At 36.3% G+C, this 18,068-nt stretch overlaps 1 long non-coding RNA gene across 18 annotated transcripts in view; it reads right to left on the bottom strand.

Moving 5' to 3' along the window:
• LOC146587860 (uncharacterized) overlaps positions 1-18,068 on the bottom strand; it is a 359,490-nt gene that overhangs the window by 306,022 nt on the left and 35,400 nt on the right. For 16 of the 18 annotated variants that reach the window (XR_014897547.1, XR_014897549.1, XR_014897550.1 and 13 more), the window contains exon 3: positions 966-1,068. The exons of 1 other annotated variant lie outside the window; for it this stretch is intronic. This is a non-coding gene — a long non-coding RNA (uncharacterized LOC146587860). Of the gene's footprint in view, positions 1-965; positions 1,069-14,933; positions 15,005-18,068 lie in introns of all 18 variants that reach the window. One more of the 18 variants, XR_014897548.1, reaches the window with a different exon arrangement.

Below are 18,068 nucleotides of genomic sequence, written 5' to 3'. Positions count from 1 at the left end.
ATGGACTACAGAGTATAGTTTCAATCACAGGTAGCATTCACAAGATTCCCAAGAATTAGAACAAAATCATGAGATAAATGAAAGAATATTATAGCACACTACAACACTTGGATACATTAATTGCTGTATTAGGTAGATACCAACACACAGGAATCCACTAAAATTCATGACAAATTGAGGTGAAGTGGAACCAGGACCCACCAAAACATTGTATTTTACACAACTGTCCCCTCCATTGTCATTCTTYTGCAGTTACACTATAGTCTTTCTTCAGGGTTTGCTCACCAGAGTTCTCTCCAAACCAAAGTCTATTCCCCAGTTTCCCCAGTCCTAAGTTTTTCATATATATTCAGTTTTGACTTCCTAGATCCAATTCGCTCTTTCAAGCTCATTTTATGCAAAGAAACAGAATTTAAGNGAGAGAGAGAGAAACATCAAGAAAGAAGATGAAAGCAACAAAAGCACAGGAGAACAGTACCTATAAAGTATGTTTAAACAGAAAAATTGTATGACAAAGATGATGATAGCATTACAGAGCAAGTTTAATACTCTCACTTTAAAGGCATGCACCACKCCAATACCTCTGCATTTTGTTCTGCTATTTCAATGATCTTTAAAACTACAAGCCATGAATTTCATCAATTATGGAAATCATTGATAGTACAGGCACTAATTTTTCTCACAAGTAGTAATAGTGATTCAAATATATCCTTTTCTTTCCTAGTTTCTATTGTGGATCATAAGCGATCTTTTTCTCTGCAGTGCAATGGTGATACTTTGAACATACCTTCTGCTAACAAATTTAAAGGTAAAAACAAATAATAGCAGCAGTAAGTGTGAGATTGGCAACACTTCTCCAAACTTTAGGAGTCTTAAATACCTATTCAACTTCATTTCTATTAAGTAGAAAAGTAACTAAGGAGAATTTCACCAAATCCTGCACTTACAGAAAAAAGGAAACATACCTTATTCTGAGACCTCTTCCATTTTCTAGTACTAGTCAGTGCTGCATGTGGCATCACCAAAAGATCTGGGCGTCATATTAGACAGAAGTTGACAGTTACAGACCTGTAACAAAGATAAGGCACAGTTCTTTCAGAAACAACAAATCTTTTAAAACTGTATTGTGCAATACCAAGATTGTTGTTGCTMAATTCATCCATATCAGATCTGCTCCATTTTACAAGGAAAAAAACGAAAGAGAAGGACTTGCAAACTCAACTTGGGATCTAGAATTCAAGCTATGTTTTGTATCCCAAGGTATGTATCATCATAAGTAATCTTGATCCAATTTAAAAATATGCTAAAGTGGCTATCTGATTTTCACCATTTAGAAGTAAAAATACTGTTACCTTGGCGAATGAGCTTTCCTCTCTTTGCAACGAACGTGATATACAGTAGAATGCGGAGCACCATGGTAACAGTTACTGCAGTAATTGCAGAGGTGTGAATGTTAAGTATTCTATGTGCAAGACAGCTGAAGAGCTCTATCTATATCAGAGTAAAGATCGTGTCATTGGAGTTTTGTTAATTCTTCTGATAATGCATGAACCAAAGTGGACTTCCCCTCCTAAATCTGCATGGATTTGTCTACAACCAGTATGAGTACACATAGAAAGGGGAAGTGGAGGAGGAGTCAATTATTAAGGAAATAGCTGAGACCACAGAAAATACAAACCCAGTAAGTAAAAAATAGAGAGAATTTATAAACACTGTTTTCGGGCATTCTCTTTTCCAATCATCAGCAGATTTTGAGCCAAATTCAAGATTGCTTGTAAAGAGCTATGTCTTCAATAGAGTGRCAAACAAATCTACAAGAGACTAATTTAATCCTTTATTGTATAAACTATCAAGACTTCATGTATTCTCTACTTTCTTTGTTCAGAGCAGCAGAACTCTAGCACTCAATTTTAAATAACGATAATGCAGGCCATGGTTGAAGTACATCATTTCAAGATAAGCAAAAAAAGTCTTGTGAAAATCTGTAAACTATGTGAAATCTTTAAATCTTTAACTCGTTTTAAGTTCTTTTAGCAACTGACGACAGAAAATAAGTATTTTTATTATTTTGTACTAAGAAATTTAGAACCAAGGGCCTACAAGCAGAATGCAGATAAAACATTTTCTTTATAACTGATGTATCCAATAATTAAATAGTTATTCCTCCAAGGCAAATTTACTTCTTAATTTGAGCTAATATGAGTTTTAGCTACTCAAAAATACAAAGGAATTGATCCTAACACAGCATACATTCATTACCCTCAAGTGTTGTATTATGTCTATATGTTTATCATGTCTGGGTATCTACTTATCTGAATACATATATATTACCATATCTGTATATTATACCTGTCTTTATATCATACTTACACATACCAGACTAAACCTCAAGTGACCCATGGGTCAAAATGTAAGTGATGCATATGCTGTAGATAACCTGGTCCAAAGAAATACACAAACCTGGCATGCTTCTCATTGGTTTTCTTCATTGGTATACAAAAATCTACATAGCCAAAGCAGTTAAAGTTACTGCATTTCAAACGTTTTTTTGTGTAACATTGATAACCCTTGAAATACAGACATGAACACAGTCAGGCCTTGACACTGTTTGGGTTTTGGGTTTTTCTGTGTGTTTGTAATGCTTATGAAATAAACTGAAATTTCAATCCCTGCCCTAAAAAAAATTAGAGCTATGTACTTAAGGGGTGAACATTTATGCAGAACACTATGCAAATTCAGCTGTATCAAGTAACTCAGGTCAGGTATGCTGAAACAAGGATCCGCCAACATGCTTTATTACACAGCTGAGCACACTCGGCATTTAATATAGAAATAATGAAGAAAAAATATTGAAGTCCATAGACTAAGAAACTATACGTTCAAAATTCAAAAGAGTAAGTCTTTGAAACAAGAACTAACTATAGCAAGCCTATCTTTAAAAAACATCATTTTGTGGAGGGTCGTAAGTAGAGCTACAATGAACCATATTTCCTAAAGAAAAGAGGCAGTATGTTGCTGCTCACAGCTGAGCCCTAAAATCAAACAAGTTACTGACTTAATCCAGTACTGTATCTTCTCCTTCAGAAGTGAAATTTCAACAGCCCCTCCTTTGTACAGCATCTTTTCAGTAAGCTGATCACCAGAGCAGTGCCTGAAGAACAGGAGGCTGGTCTTCTTTTAAAACAGCAGCTTTCCAAAGCATGCAGAAAAGAAAAAGAGGTCTCATGTCTGTCCAAAAAAATTGGGACAAACAGGAAAAATAGATATTCTGAAATACACTGTGTACACTGCTGAGCAGTCATTGTTGAGCTGGACAGAACATAATTCTCTTTCTCTTTTCSAAGAATTGATGTGGAAGACCCACCAAATGACTATAAAGAATGGTAACACTCACTGCCACTTGAGTAAAAGTAACTGATTTTATGAYATCTACAACTAAGAATATTCTTCAACACTTTAATTAGTGTCTCAATATATACACGTAATCACAGTATAAACTGCACAGTCTTTCATGACTGTTAATTGTAAACATTTTAGCATTACAGAATTTCAACAGATCCTGGCCTATCCACAGAAGAAAACAAAATAGTTTAAGAATAGAAATGCGATTTTTTTCATACACAAACTGAATACTTTATGTGCTATTAACAAGTCTTGGATTTTCAATACTTCATTACATTCCATTGTGGTTCCATTCCAGATTCACAATGACATGACACAACGTGCTAACATTCATTTAGTCCGTTCATCCCTGATCTTTGCCCACTCACGGGTGACGCTTCTGAACATTAATTGATTATGGAAAGCACCAACCTTCCTCATTTCTGTTGGCTTTATRTATTTATTTGTTGGCATTTCCTATAACCATTAAAAACATACTGCCTACAAGCCATGAGTTCTGAATTACATCATCATCATATTGTATCACATTTAACATGAGGCAACCCAGCAGCGGAATTTGTCCATTCAGGTTAGATGCCAGTCCTCTTGGAAAGGAGATGACTTACAAATTTAATACTGTGCTGCTGATCAGAAGTAAGTTTTAATTTTAAGCAAATTTCAAAGTATTTCTACACTACTGCAAATAACTGAATTTAATCTGCATTAGTGCTATCTCATCTTATTCTAGAAGACTTTAATAGGTATGCCGAACTCTAATGGATCTGTGTGAATCTACTGCCTAACAGGGTTTATCCCACCCTTTCCTAACACACTAAAATAAACCCCCAGCACCCAGATTTACCATTGGCCAATGAAGAAAACAATTTAGTGAGCTATTTTTTGTTATCTATAGAAGTAAATATGCCAATAGTTTGAACATCTTAACTAATATCTCTTTAAGTGGTTAAAATTAAATGTTCTTATCCTTGCTTTCATGTTACATTAAGGGGGTGTAATGATGATATTTTGTTAAAATACTTCAGAATTGAGTATCTTGACAGCTGTTAATTTAGAGTCTGGTAATGAAAGTGTGAAAACAAACAATGGCTAGCAGCTGACTGAACGGAGAGAGCAAACCAGGGTGTTATCTTCTCCCTACTTATTTCATATGGCAATAGGCTAAGTTCTAACTTCTTTCTCCTTTATTTATTTTCGCATTGTCCTCTTTTACTTTCCTTAAAGTTAGAAACACTAGGAAACAGAACCTGAAACACTTCTTCCCTAGTCCTGAAGCTTTTATATTAAAAACTATTACAGTGCTTCAATAAAATCTCTAAAAATTACTTGGCTAACGTCATTTTGCTCTTTACTTGAAGACAACTCTATTAGACAGAACTTCCTGGCTGACCCAAAAAGTGAGTCACTAAGCTTCTCAACACTTCTTCCTTACTCAGATATGATTTCACCAGTGATACTGCCTGAAATCTGTATTGGTTTATCCAGAAGCTGTTATGCTAGTAAACTTACTGGAGCATACCTGTTCTCATTATAACTGGCCATCTAAACTTTTGAACTGAGTTCTGTTAAAATACTAAGAAGTTCAGTTATATTATACATATTATCTTCACTAACATATTGCTAATTGGAGCAGAAAGGGTACCACATTGCAGGTGCACATTTAAAAATTACTCTTAAAGCAGTGGACTGAATTCTGTTGTTCAGAGATGCATTACAGACACGGTATCCAATAAGATGAGACACCGTTGCTGTGAATTTATATTCAACAAACCCTTTGGGTTAGTACCAATAGAGTCTGTATTTCTAAGGAAAAAGTCTGTTACTGGGGAGAGAAAGGSTTGTATTCTATCATCTGCTTTGTTTTCAATATACAATTTTCTTGAACCATATTCATGAAACACAGCTATYTTGATGGTAAAGGTAATAAGAACAAGGAGGACAAAGAGTTTTGTTCACGTTTAAGGCATGGTCAGATTTTGGTGCAGCAAAAATTCAAAAAAAAAAAAAAAATCCTACCTACAGAGTCCTAAAAAGACTGTAATCCAAATGCTGCAATTCAGCAAACTCATATTGCAGAAAGAGTGCTTTATGTGCATCAATACTTGGTCTGCTTTCATCTTTGTCATTTGAAACTTGAAATCCCTACCTATTCTGTTCATGACTCTCAGACGAATATATATTTTTTTCACTGGCCAAGGTCTGAATTGACTGAAGTACTCTTCCCAATCTTCAAAGCCTCCAGAATTGGTGTTGAAAGAAGCCACCAATTCCCAAATCTTTGACCATTTATAGAATGGTCAAAYAGAATCTGGAGGTTTCTAAACACTGAGAAATATTTCTTAGATGTGCCCATATACTGTGAGAAAGGTCACTTCCCTCATGTCATTCAATCATCAGAAGCAAAAGTGCTAAAATTCCTTCCTATGTTTGAACCAGTGTGACAACTGGGGGAAAAAAAAATATGAGACATCATTTCAAGATGATGTCTGTACCCAATTCTTACTACAGTCTACTGAAACAAAGAAAAAGAAAAATTAGCTCCCAGGATTATGCCTAGTGTTCTTTTTTTCCTCTTCCCRTAAAGGACTGATGCTCAGTGTTCCCAGCCTGGTAAGTAAATTAACAGTCCAAATGCATTTATTATCCCTTCAGTCTTTATATTTACTGTATTTATTGTATTTAAAGAACTGCTTATTTTTACAATTACTATGGTTTATAAAGTGGACCAATATCAAAGCCAAAATGTTTCTTTTTACTGAAGAGATACTAACAGTGGTTTTTTTTCTTCACAAAAGCAAAAAAGGGATAGAAAGCTACTTCCACAAACTTTAGACCTACTTCCTTTCCAAAAATCTCCTCAGTAATTGCCACTTGTTGACTCCTTTCAGTTTCACAACAAAAGCTTACTGCAGAAAATTATATTTGAAAATGAATTTGGTATGGATTTTATACCAGCCACAGTCCAGAGTACTTTTCACACAAATATATGTACAAGAATTAATTTTCATACAGTACAAGGCTCCCCCTGTAGCTTCACACCAGAGCAGAACATAGAGTGTTACTGCATTTATTATCCTTTTATTGACCTTGCTGAGGCATTTGGATGGACTGATTCTGATATGCGACTCTTTAGACATATTAGATAGATTACTTAAACAACAAATTTCAAAGCAGCTGACTGTGATGAGGTCAGTATCTCAGAGGAAGTTCTCACTCACGTATACCCATCATTTGCCAGGAGCATGTCTGTCTTCAGATCTACAGCTGTCTTCTTGTGATATATAAAACAGACTGCAAACAGAGAGGCAATTAAACCACCCTAATTTTGTCTTTTGTATTGAGAATACATTAGTGGCTTAATAATACACTGCTTTGAATAAATACCTTGGAAAAGCTGTATTACTCTACTGTTATCCAATTACCAAAAGGAACTGCTTCTTCAGAGGTGAATCCCTTTTATTTTACCATTCTGGTTTCTGACAAAATGGACAGTCTTCTGCAGAATGCTTTAGTTTGAACCATGAAGCAGAACAAAAATAGTACAGGACATTCAGCAACTTTTCAAGAGGCTACATGACAGAATCTGAAGAGGGAACATGTGGATTCCTATAGCAGATTTGGAGCCTAAGACAACTATTCCCTAACAGGACTAAATATTCCATGCTTCAGAAGTTTGGGGGGGGGGCACTACTTTCCCTGCAGTAATAACGGGCAGACCAGGTGCATTCCTTGCAGACACTGCTGGCCAGTGCCCTTTATATTCAACATTCATGTCAGCACAAACAGATGAAATGGAGGTTACATCCAATTAAGGACTATATATTTCTAAGCCTGGTGTTTGACCCTCGACTCACCTCCCACTCGATCCATAGGAGCGCTTCCTTGCGCAGTCATCCTGAAGTCCTGAGACCCTCCTGGGCAGCAGGCTGGGCTAACCACACCTTTCTCTCGACTTCACATGAGGCAAAGCAAGGCAGTGCCAGGAGTCTACAGCTCCCTGCTGCTGCTCAGCAAGTGGTGGCTACTAGCTCCGATGCTCTTGAGTCCAGAGATGCAGGAGGCTGTCTCAGCCCAGAAGAAGGGAGGAGGTCTCCTCCCCCTTCTCCTTTCTGTCCTTCAGCTCTGGCCTAACCAAAAAGGCTGGATGTGAGGGATGGATAGAAGGAAGGCAATGCAAAAGTCTTTGGCATGCTTATCAGGACACTCTCTGGAATTAGGCAGTGGGAAACACTAAGGACAGGAATGAATCTTGAATCTCACTTCTCATATGTTTTATTCATAAGCATAGGAGGGCACCTTTAGCCATCAGGCACTTGCAGACAGAGAGCTCTCCTGAAGCTAGATTAGCAAGATTTCATCACTGTTTCCTCTCAGCTTACTTATTTCTTCAAATTCATGCCAACAGTGGAAGAGGTGACACTTTTGACTACTTCTTCCCACTTTTTATTTTTTCTTTTTCTGTGACACCTACACTACAAACATTTAAACTCTCRTTTCTTGTGTGGCCTGAATGCCTAACTGGAGAGCACCTCCCAAGTTAGTTTCCTCTTAAATGAAACTTGTCCACATGCTCCAAGATCACTTCATGATATGAACTGAAGCCCAATAAATGGAGATGATCCAGACCTCTGATTCAGAAGAAAACATTAATTTAGACATACCCTCTTAGGGAAGAAATACTTTGCTACCCAACCTGCTGGAGCTCTGCTCTGTTACAGAAAACAAATTAATATTCACAGGACCAGAAGGAAAACTGAAGAGCAAGCATGAATGTTGCCAAGTGGGTATGTATATTTGTCATAAGAAAATGGGAGTGTTGAGGAATGCAGTTTGAGTCTTTGCCGTAAGAATTAATCACAAACAGTTGAAGTAATAATAACTGGAAATTGTATTTGGTGGTGGCTGGTACTGCTTAAGGTAGAATGTTTCTGCAAGTCTGTCTGTTTTGTCTACACCTATATGAATTCCTTCTGAAGTCAATGGAGATTATATATAAATTTAGAATGAGTTTAGATGGGTGGCTGAATTACTGATTTGATAATACTCAAAAAGTGGGTAACAAGTATACTTGGAAAAGCTTAGTCACTTGAAACATTTTCCATGGTGATTTAGAATGGTTCAGAATATGAAAATAACCAAAAAGGAACTGGTAAGTTAAGCTGATTATTTTTTAAGAACAATTCAAGATACTAGAAAGAAAGAGATGGCAGGTAGTCTTTTCTGCTGAAACTACCAACAGAAAAAAATAGAAGTGTTCTTGTGCAAAGAGAACAGTTTTCATGCCATACATTCTTTCCAGGACAGAAGATGCTATGCATCAATSTGAAAAGTTTATGAAGTTTCTGAGAATGCATAGTCCTTCTGACAGAATTAAGTGGACCCCAAAGGTGAGCAACAAAGAAGAAAAATTAAACTCAGTTTACTCATTAAGAGATGTTTAAAAGTCTGTTTTCAAAGCCTCCAAGAATTTAAAGTTTAACTGAAGATATTCTAGCTCTCATTTCTCCTTACCCAGATCCATGTATTGCTGAAGGACTAGAAAGTCAGAATTCACAATTCAGTGCCTTCAGTAGTAAAGGACCAATTGATCCAACCCACGCATGCTGAGATTTTCAAAAACATCTGAGGTAATAAGATGTTCAAATTACATTTAAATTCAATGCGAATCAGGTTTCTAACTCCCTTAGGCCTTTTAAAAATGGTATCTGTAACCTCCAATATCCTGAAACCAAAGAAATAAAAATTTTGAAATACCTTCTGTGAACTAGTAATTATTGATTATTTAATGGCTGATTAAAATTTTTCACTAACCACCTCCAGAATTTCACAGTAGGAGCATTAGTACACACATTTCTATTTTTCATAAATGCCAATTCCACTTTACATTGTATTTTATTCAACATGCAAGGTATCTGGAAAATCATTCTGCACAGCAGTAAGCTTAGACATACATACACACAAGCAACAGAATGGTACCAGCAATCAAGCAGCAAAAATTTAGCTAAACAAGGAAAAAATATAAGAATAGAAAAAAAGGTAGAGATTCAAATACACATCCTCACTTCTGTTCAAGCACCACAGGAGGCCTTCCAGACTCCAGTTTACCAGCTATTCCTGGATGAGGTTCTGTTCCCACCTACCAGAGCCTCCAACACTGAAAGTCATTAAAGTTCCATTTTTGTTGCAATAAAATGCAAAAGCAAAATTAAACAACACAAAACTATTTACAAACCAAAATTCTTGGCCTTCACTCAACTTTAGGGGTTAGGATGCAATCGGAATACTGGAGAAATGAGGCCCTATATTTTTACATGGTCCAAGTCTAACTCCTGCTCCTTCCCGTCCCAAGGCAGAAGCAGCTCAGCTCTGACACTTAATATCAGGAAGAGCAAAAGTCAATTTTACATACACTTCTGAGAAGCTTTTAGCCACCTCTAATCCTTTTTTGTAATTCATAAAATTTGAAGACTGCACTTCCCAGTTGGGTATGCTTTGTGTGCATGTGCAATTATGCATTAAAAGATTTGGGGCATATAAACTTTGTTGAGTTGGGAACACCTACGATGTATGATAGGTTCTGGGATTTCTCTGTATAAACATTAAAAGGGGAGAAAGAGAACCTCGTGTTTGGTCTAATAATGAACAAACACCTAATGGCAAAGAAATTCTAGTATTTCAGTGCAGAAATACAAAACTACACTGCTTGTTTGCATGCCGGGTCAATTTTATTTCTGTTTTATATATGGAGGAATGAAGGCTCGGGGGAACTGTGCAACTTTCCGGCAGTAACAGAGTAAGTATTGAGAASTAATTTCAGAGTTCCTAACTAACCAGTATCCTGCCTATAACTGACCCCATTACCTACACTTTCTCCACAGGGCACATTGTTTTGTCCCACTATCAAAGTAACTGATTGTCTACTCAAAACCCAGGGAGGAAATTTTTCTCATTATTGGTCAAACAAGATATAAGCAGAGAAATGGAAAAGATATTAAGAGGCCACATACAACAGATTCAAGCATGAAATGCCCCAAGTTTCTAGAGCAAAGTAAACATTTTACAGTATTTGTAACCAACATAGAGAGCCTTTTATCACTTTGTAGAAGTCTACACCAAGAAAAAAAAATGCAGTTTTATTTTTTTAATGACACAGCACACTGTTAATGTGGGTATAATGCCAAACGGCTCTGCAGTGATATTCCGGAAAGACTTGCCTGGACACTCTTCGATGTCTTAGATTAAATTGAATCTGAATGGTTAAACCAATTTCAAAACCAATCAATTTAAAACTCATTTTATGCACAACATGCAGTTTTCTAACATATTTTTTGCTACAAAAGAAATACTAACGACATGCTTAAACTCAGGCATACATGTATCCTGTTTCTCATGTCGTACACAAAACCCACACACCTTTTTGGTACTACTCAGACTACAAAATAGCTGAGACCTGAATCCTTCCTGCTTTGTGTTTTATTCCCATCATGAAACACAAAGAAACAAAGAGAAAAGAAAACAAAAAGAACTTCCTTTCCCTTAACCCCGACCTACCTTTTAGCTATTCCAAAATACTTCCAAAGGAATATATGGCAGCTAGACCTATGAGCATGTGGCAAAAAGCTCAACCTGCAACCTGACGCAGGTCAGCGTCCTTCAGTCCACCTCACAGATAGGCAAACATCTTGGAATTGCTCCTGCTGTAGTTTCTTGCTTATTCATGAAGGTTCACCTTCTCTTTTGCTGGCACTTTTAACTTGGCATCAAGACTCCAAACACAAAATCCCTTGCCTTTTCTGCCTAAATAGGTCAAGACTGTTTCAAACTCTCACCTGATATCATGTATGCTTTTGCATCTAGATGCTGCATATAGGGAACAGAATTCTAGTTTGTTTTCCTCCAAGATGCAATTTGTATTAAACAATTTTTCATGCACACACAAATTGCTAGGGTAAATGCCAGCTATTCTGCAAGTCCATACAACCCAGTGGCACCATGGGCTGAGCAGGAAGGGGTCAGTAGCCATGCCTTGTCTGATCCAGCGACCACCAGGTGCTGGGCAGCCCCCTGCAAGAGTCAGGGAGACCCTGAGAGAAGAAATGTTGCAGGAAGTGCGTTGAGAGGTGTGTGGGGGGGAGTCCTGAAAGTACCAGCAGCATGCATCCATTGCCCTTGGTGCACCCTGGCACAACCTCTGCTCCCACTCCCTGCACATGCCAGTGGCTCCTGGCCCTGGCATCCTCACGAAGGGCCACGAAGAGGGTGGGAAGCAAGAGAGAGAAGGGCCAAAAGCCGCAGTCCTTAACCTGGGGGTGGGCACAGGCAGTCTGCAGGGCCAGGAGTGGGGCAGAGAGCTGCCACAAGGTGTATCGGGTCGCGGAGGCAGAGAAGGGCAGCGCTTCACCCAGCACTGCTTTCTGGAATACAAAACATCCCAGATGTTTTCACACTGTCATAGAGCAGTGGCTTTGCATACAGATTTAGAATTTTTCCTATAGACCCCAACAAATGACTGACCGCACCCCGGTGTGCAGAGCACTAGAATGTTATTGCATTACAGGAAAATACTATTCCTCCTCTGGAAAGTTGCATAGCTCAAAATCCAAGCTTTGTCATTAAAAAAGGCAGGCTACTCTGCCCAACACTAAGCAAAATTATCCAACGCAGTCTGATTCCTTAGACATTAATTGCAATGGAAAACAGAATTATAGTCTGATTTTTAACTGCTTTTGAACCTAGCAATTGGTAAAAACATGTATTATATACATACATATACATATATGCACTATTAAAAGCAATGCCTCACTTTTTATTATTTTTAAAATGTTATCACACTCCATCAGATACATGCTGTGTACGTATAGCTATTACTCTCATTTTATGCTGTTAAATTAATGATAAGCCTGGCAAAAAACTCCCCTTATTCCAGCAAGCCTCCAGACTTCAACACAGCACAGTCAGCACAGGTATTCTATTAACCACTTCATACACGATGCAGAGATGGAAACGGTACCTCTTTTCAAGGAATAAGGTCAAAATCTCTCAGAGCCCATCATACACTGACTTGATTAAACTGCTGCCACCTTCCACTCACATCAAGAAAACAAACATGATCATATAAAGTAAAACACAGTAAATCTGTGGCAAGATGGAGACCTGTCATGTATTTATTTGGCTCTCACAATTAAAGTGAGAAAAACAGCAACATGAAATAGTAAGAAATGTGAGTGGCAAAAGGTTGAAAAACAGATTTTTTCTATCTGCTATAAAACTGTGTTAACAATTAGCTCCCTCAGTTCCAGTGTCTATCTCCGAATTTACGCAGGAAACAATCCTGAAAAAATCATCAAAAATAATACAAGTAAATTGTACTGCCTGAGAAAGACAGAAGGCTAGTTCTTTTTTTAATCAGTTCATATTAACCCCTAAAAAATGGATTGTTATTTTTTCTGGTGGTACTTAAAAAAAAAAAAAAAGAGAGAGANAGAGAGAGAGAGAGAGAGAGAGACCTCAAACATCTACCAATTACAACAGCAGTATTACTGTACCCTGTTTCTATGCTTTACAGATTTAATCAACATACGATATGCTCCCTGGTTCATACAGTTAAGTGGAACCAAATCATATATTCCTTTACAGACTAGATCTTGCTAATTCATGGAGATAGCAATGCATTACAAGAATCAAATTATTCCTATGAGCAGAAACACACATGTATTACGCTGTTTCCCTGCTGAAAGCTAACATTTGCAGCATCTGTTTGTACAGTACCCAGCACATTTTTCATATATTGATCCAAATAATGAGGTGAAGCTTTTTATACGTAAACCCTAAAATGTTCATTCTCCCCCCACACACACATGCCATTTAGACATGTTCACATAAACTCAGACAGCAAATGACTTCACACTGTTATCCTTCCAGCAGTTATGATCTGGCCCTGAACATTAACATGAAGCAATATGAAGTTTCCTGTTACACATTTTATTGCTTTGAATCCAGTATGAAACTTCACCTTAACCTTCTAAGTACTGCATTAATCACATCCTCATTTTTTGCGTTGACATAAGGGTAGCATAAACGTAAAGAAAACAATGATTCAGTACTTCAGAAAATTTAGAACAATCCAATCTTTTGTCCTCTCTACTCACTCTTTTATAATTACACTTATATTAGTTTATATCAAAACAAATCACTAGTTAACTATAGTGCTTTCAAATCAAGCAGAAAAAAAACTTTTGAAGACACACAAAAATATTTTTGTTAAAGTTTAAGCTTCAAAGCAGAAGCACAGATTCTGGCTGTTCCTCCATTTATTTTGAAGCATTCAGAAATTGGTTCAAAATCTGGTTTTTGTTTTCTTGTTAACTTTTAAAGCATCTTAAAATCACTTGGGAAAAACAGATTAAAAAATAATTAATTGTTCAGAAATTTATGAAAAAAGGTTCTACTGTGCAATTAACTCCTTTATGCTTTTATTGCCTGTAAGGATTTGAAAATATAAATATATGCTTTACAAAATCTTCTGAAGCTAAAATAAAACTGCATCCCTGCTATAAACTTTGTCAGGATTGATCAACAATTACAAAATGATTCAAAAAGGAACATATTTCCTACAACACTGGAAAGATTTTTAAGTAACTTCTATTAAAACTATAAAGAACATTTTTGGATTCATTCCTACTACATCCTTGTATAAAAGTCCTCTGGGACCGAAGAAATCATTCAGGATATTAGTAATACTTAATTTTGAAACTATAAGAACATTTCATTTTACCTGAAACTTCAACATTAAGTTTCCAGATTGCATTGAAAAATGCAGAGGATTTCTTATTGAAGTTAATTGTAATTTTTCCTTTAATTAGAATAGGGACTATAAATGGTACACGAACATAATTGTTCACAAAATATAATTAAACAACTTTATTTAGTTGATTTTATTTTTAACACTCTAAAGATAGGTTAAAGTAGATTATCTTTTTAATAGGTTTGTGTCATTTTCACAGAAGGAACATGCTGATCAAAGCCTTTAGTTACTATTTCAGTTCATCTGTGAAATGAACCCCTACACGTTACTTGTAAAAAACTTGTTTTATACAGATGTTTTATTCAGATGTTTTTAAAAAAATCAGCAAGCTCATTTGAGGAATTTTAGAAAGATTATTACTGTTATTAAAACATTTTTATGTATTTAATATAGCCAATTGGAAAATAACATAAAACTAATTGAAAAGGTTTCACAAACCATTTCACATACAACTCTCAGATTTTACAAAAGCTCAGTAGAGCTATTAAAGATTTCTAGATTCATCCACCTCTCCCAGAAAACAATGAATTTTTGGCAATGTAAACTGTGGTAGATCTAAATCTTCAGATTTCCATTGATCTGGATAAAGAAAATTGGCAAGTAACACAGCTTAAGTATAACAAGATATATTTAAAATACAAATGGTTTATAATCTGTATACTAGATAGCCATTAATAGCAGCATCCAAACAGATTCCTAGAACTGTATCTGAACACCACAGTCTAAGTACCTGAGCCTTGACTTTACTCTCATGTCTCAGGGGGATTACTCCAGGAGTGAAGTTACTCCCTTTGTCAGCATCTGTTAAATGAAATCCATAATTACAGCTGGCAGTTGGAAAACTGAAGCAAGAAATGAATTAGCATTTCAAATATTTCAGTACATATACTATTCCCATGTCACCAATTACAATCCCATCTGTACAAAGTTGTGCCAAAAATACTCAAATTTTAATATCTTTCCCTTTCAGCAAAGTTTTCTAAATACTTTGCTCACATTAAAAAGTAATTTTAAAAGGCTGGTTCTTTAGCACCAACCTATCAAATGGTCGGCATTGCTATCACAAGCAACAAGGCATTAATATAATACAAACTACTTGCTAGTGCTAGACTGACTTCATTTCAACAGAAGTAGAGTTTTTTATTATTTTTGAGCTCTTGAACATTTGTTCATTATGTGTTTTTCCCTTACATATAAAAGAAATAATGTTAATATGCTATTTGACAAAAGCAAATAGGAAGGTAAGTTATCTTAAAAATGAGCTTTCCCTATCAACTTGGTCCTGCTCTAAGTTTTTCCTTTTCCTCTTGCATTTTTCTCTCCATCTTTTTTCTCTCCTTCTTCTGTGGTCATATCAATTCACTGTAGGGCTCATAAAACTGAAGATAATAAAATTCTCAAATAATATATATATATATATATATATATATATACATATACACACACACACACACACACACTGTTAGAAAAGAAAACTTGAACAGCCTCTTTTTTTTTTTTTTTTTTATTTTATAGAAAACTTATCACAGGGGCAAGAGCAGTCCAAAACTATAAGTAGACATTTTTATAATATGTATTCTGTGTTTCTGAAGAATAAATCTCTTCCTATCGGAGCTGCTGTTTCTTCTCAGAGGGTCTTAGAAAATGATTATAGTTCAAGGCAAGATAGCCAAGATAGCCGCTTTATTCTGTTAAGTACTTAGTATACTGTTATTTGTTATACTTATGCATTCATTCCAAAAATACACTGTAAGATAACAGCATGGGAAATACAGAAGTTTTAGTGTAACATGGAAATTTTACAAGTTATCATAGAACAAGTTTTACCTATGGGAAAAGAGAAAGCTCTGACCTGAAAAAGACAAATCACAATAAAAGAACGTAACTTCATCTGTTTTAAGAATGGCCTAAGACTCCCTACCTTGCAGTCTCTCTATACTTTTTTAAGATAAGTTGAACAAAAATGTCTCAACTCAGTATTTCAATAAAATCTAATGGAAATTCTATAATCAGATTAAAAATAGATCAATGAAAACAAATATATAGCAGCTTTACTTTAAAACTCTCATGTTAATTTGAACTAAAATAACTTGATTTCATTAAAACTGATTGCTTTAAGTGCTGTACAAAGGTAAATAATTTACATACACGTACCCCCAAGAACTAGTTTCAGGGATTGCAAAGTTTGAGAAACATACTAGTCACAAATGAAAAAACAACAAACAGAATACTTTCATCTGTGTCACATTTCAAAGTTTTATTTTATATTACTGATTTAAAATGTAATGATGCTTATGAAATACATAGATGTCGACTCCACAGGCCCTTGCTCCCAGGAGTCCCACAAGCTTCAATATTTTTTTCTCTGGTAAGTAGGACTAGCTTTAAGTATAGACATTTGGAGAATCACTCCCCCCCCACAATGATTTATGAAATATGTTAAAACAGCAGGCATGCCTTGACTGGGTAAAACACTTCTGTTATGACAGAGTATGTTTACTCCAGCACTGTACTTAAAAGCCTACATCAATGTAAAGCTCTATTGTAACTTTTCACAGAAAAGTATTTTACAGTACGCCCCACAGCCTGTGAACTAATGCAAACCCAAAGACTCGAGCACAGACACTGCTATGAATGATGTCGTTCAGTGCCAGAACTCTGTACAAAAGTATCAGATTATACTTATTATGAGGCTGTACATTTGCCCTGCAAATAAATTTCATCACAACTAACTTTCCTCACTACTTGGACAAATTGGCTTTCTTTAATATAAATGATTAAGCTGTTTTTTAGGTAACTGATGACCTTAGCCTTTGGAACAAAATCTCATAAAAGTAAATGCTTGTACTTTTCAAATATCTTCTAAAGTCATTTTATACTAAGGGCACACACACACTAAGTAACTGAATACTGAGGGTTTCTGTATATCTGAAATACTGTGTTTCCATCTATGAAATGGACAAGGGGAACAGGCAAAGACAATATAAACAATTACACAAATTTTAATGTTTCCTTCCTCTTGTTCATAGCTTAAAATACAAGGCTGTCAAGCATGCAGTTTATCGACCAGAGCATTTAAAAATAAGCATACAAAACACAAAGCAGTCACCAGACAGGAAAAACAGTAAAAGCTAAGAGCTTATTCACTGGATGACGCATACCGTTCTGTGACAGAGGAATACTTTTATTTAACAACCTGGTATTCCTTCAAAGGAGACAAACAGCTGAATCAGAAGCGACATAATAGGAAGACAGGCAAGATGACCATTTCTTTCCTCACAGAATAAAAAACCAAACCAAACCAAACCCCCAAACCATTATCATGTGAAACAGAAAAGATCTTCTCGAAACACAAAGTCAACAGGCAGACAAGCAGGTGTTTGCATTCTCTGCAGTTTAACTCATGGATTTCATTGTGTGCTTCATAGAAAGAAAAACAGTTTCATTTGGAGATCTTACAGGGAAACAAAGAATTTCAGCAAGGAGCCCTGATAAACATCTTACACTGCTAAACATCTTCACCAGAAGAGAGAGAAAAATCTACCCTGTTGTAAGCAACCATGGACATCTTTTGTTCCCTGATAAATATTTGTCTTTTGTGATAAGGTCTGCTGCCTTCGCTTCACACAAAAAGGGCCTGGTTGTTTCTGTATAGAAAACGTTTAATTAAGATCATTTCCGATTTTCTAGCCCCCTGCGTGCTGAAGAAAAAGGCAAGCAATAAGGCAGAAAAACCGGCACCCGCTGGCCCTAAGCAGGCTCGAACAAACGACCTGCAGCTCCCAGGCAAGGAAACATGGGCCCCCCTGCCGGCTGCCGACGGCGAGGGCGCCAGCCCCGCGGGCCGCCGCCGCCGCCAACGGCC

The sequence above is a fragment of the Rhea americana genome, unplaced genomic scaffold, assembly GCF_003343005.1.
Source record: "Rhea americana isolate MKP2758 unplaced genomic scaffold, rheAme1 scaffold_56, whole genome shotgun sequence".
Classification (NCBI taxonomy): Eukaryota; Metazoa; Chordata; class Aves; order Rheiformes; family Rheidae; genus Rhea; species Rhea americana.
Note: the sequence above shows the minus strand (reverse complement) of the source record. Positions and strands in the feature narration are given on the sequence as shown.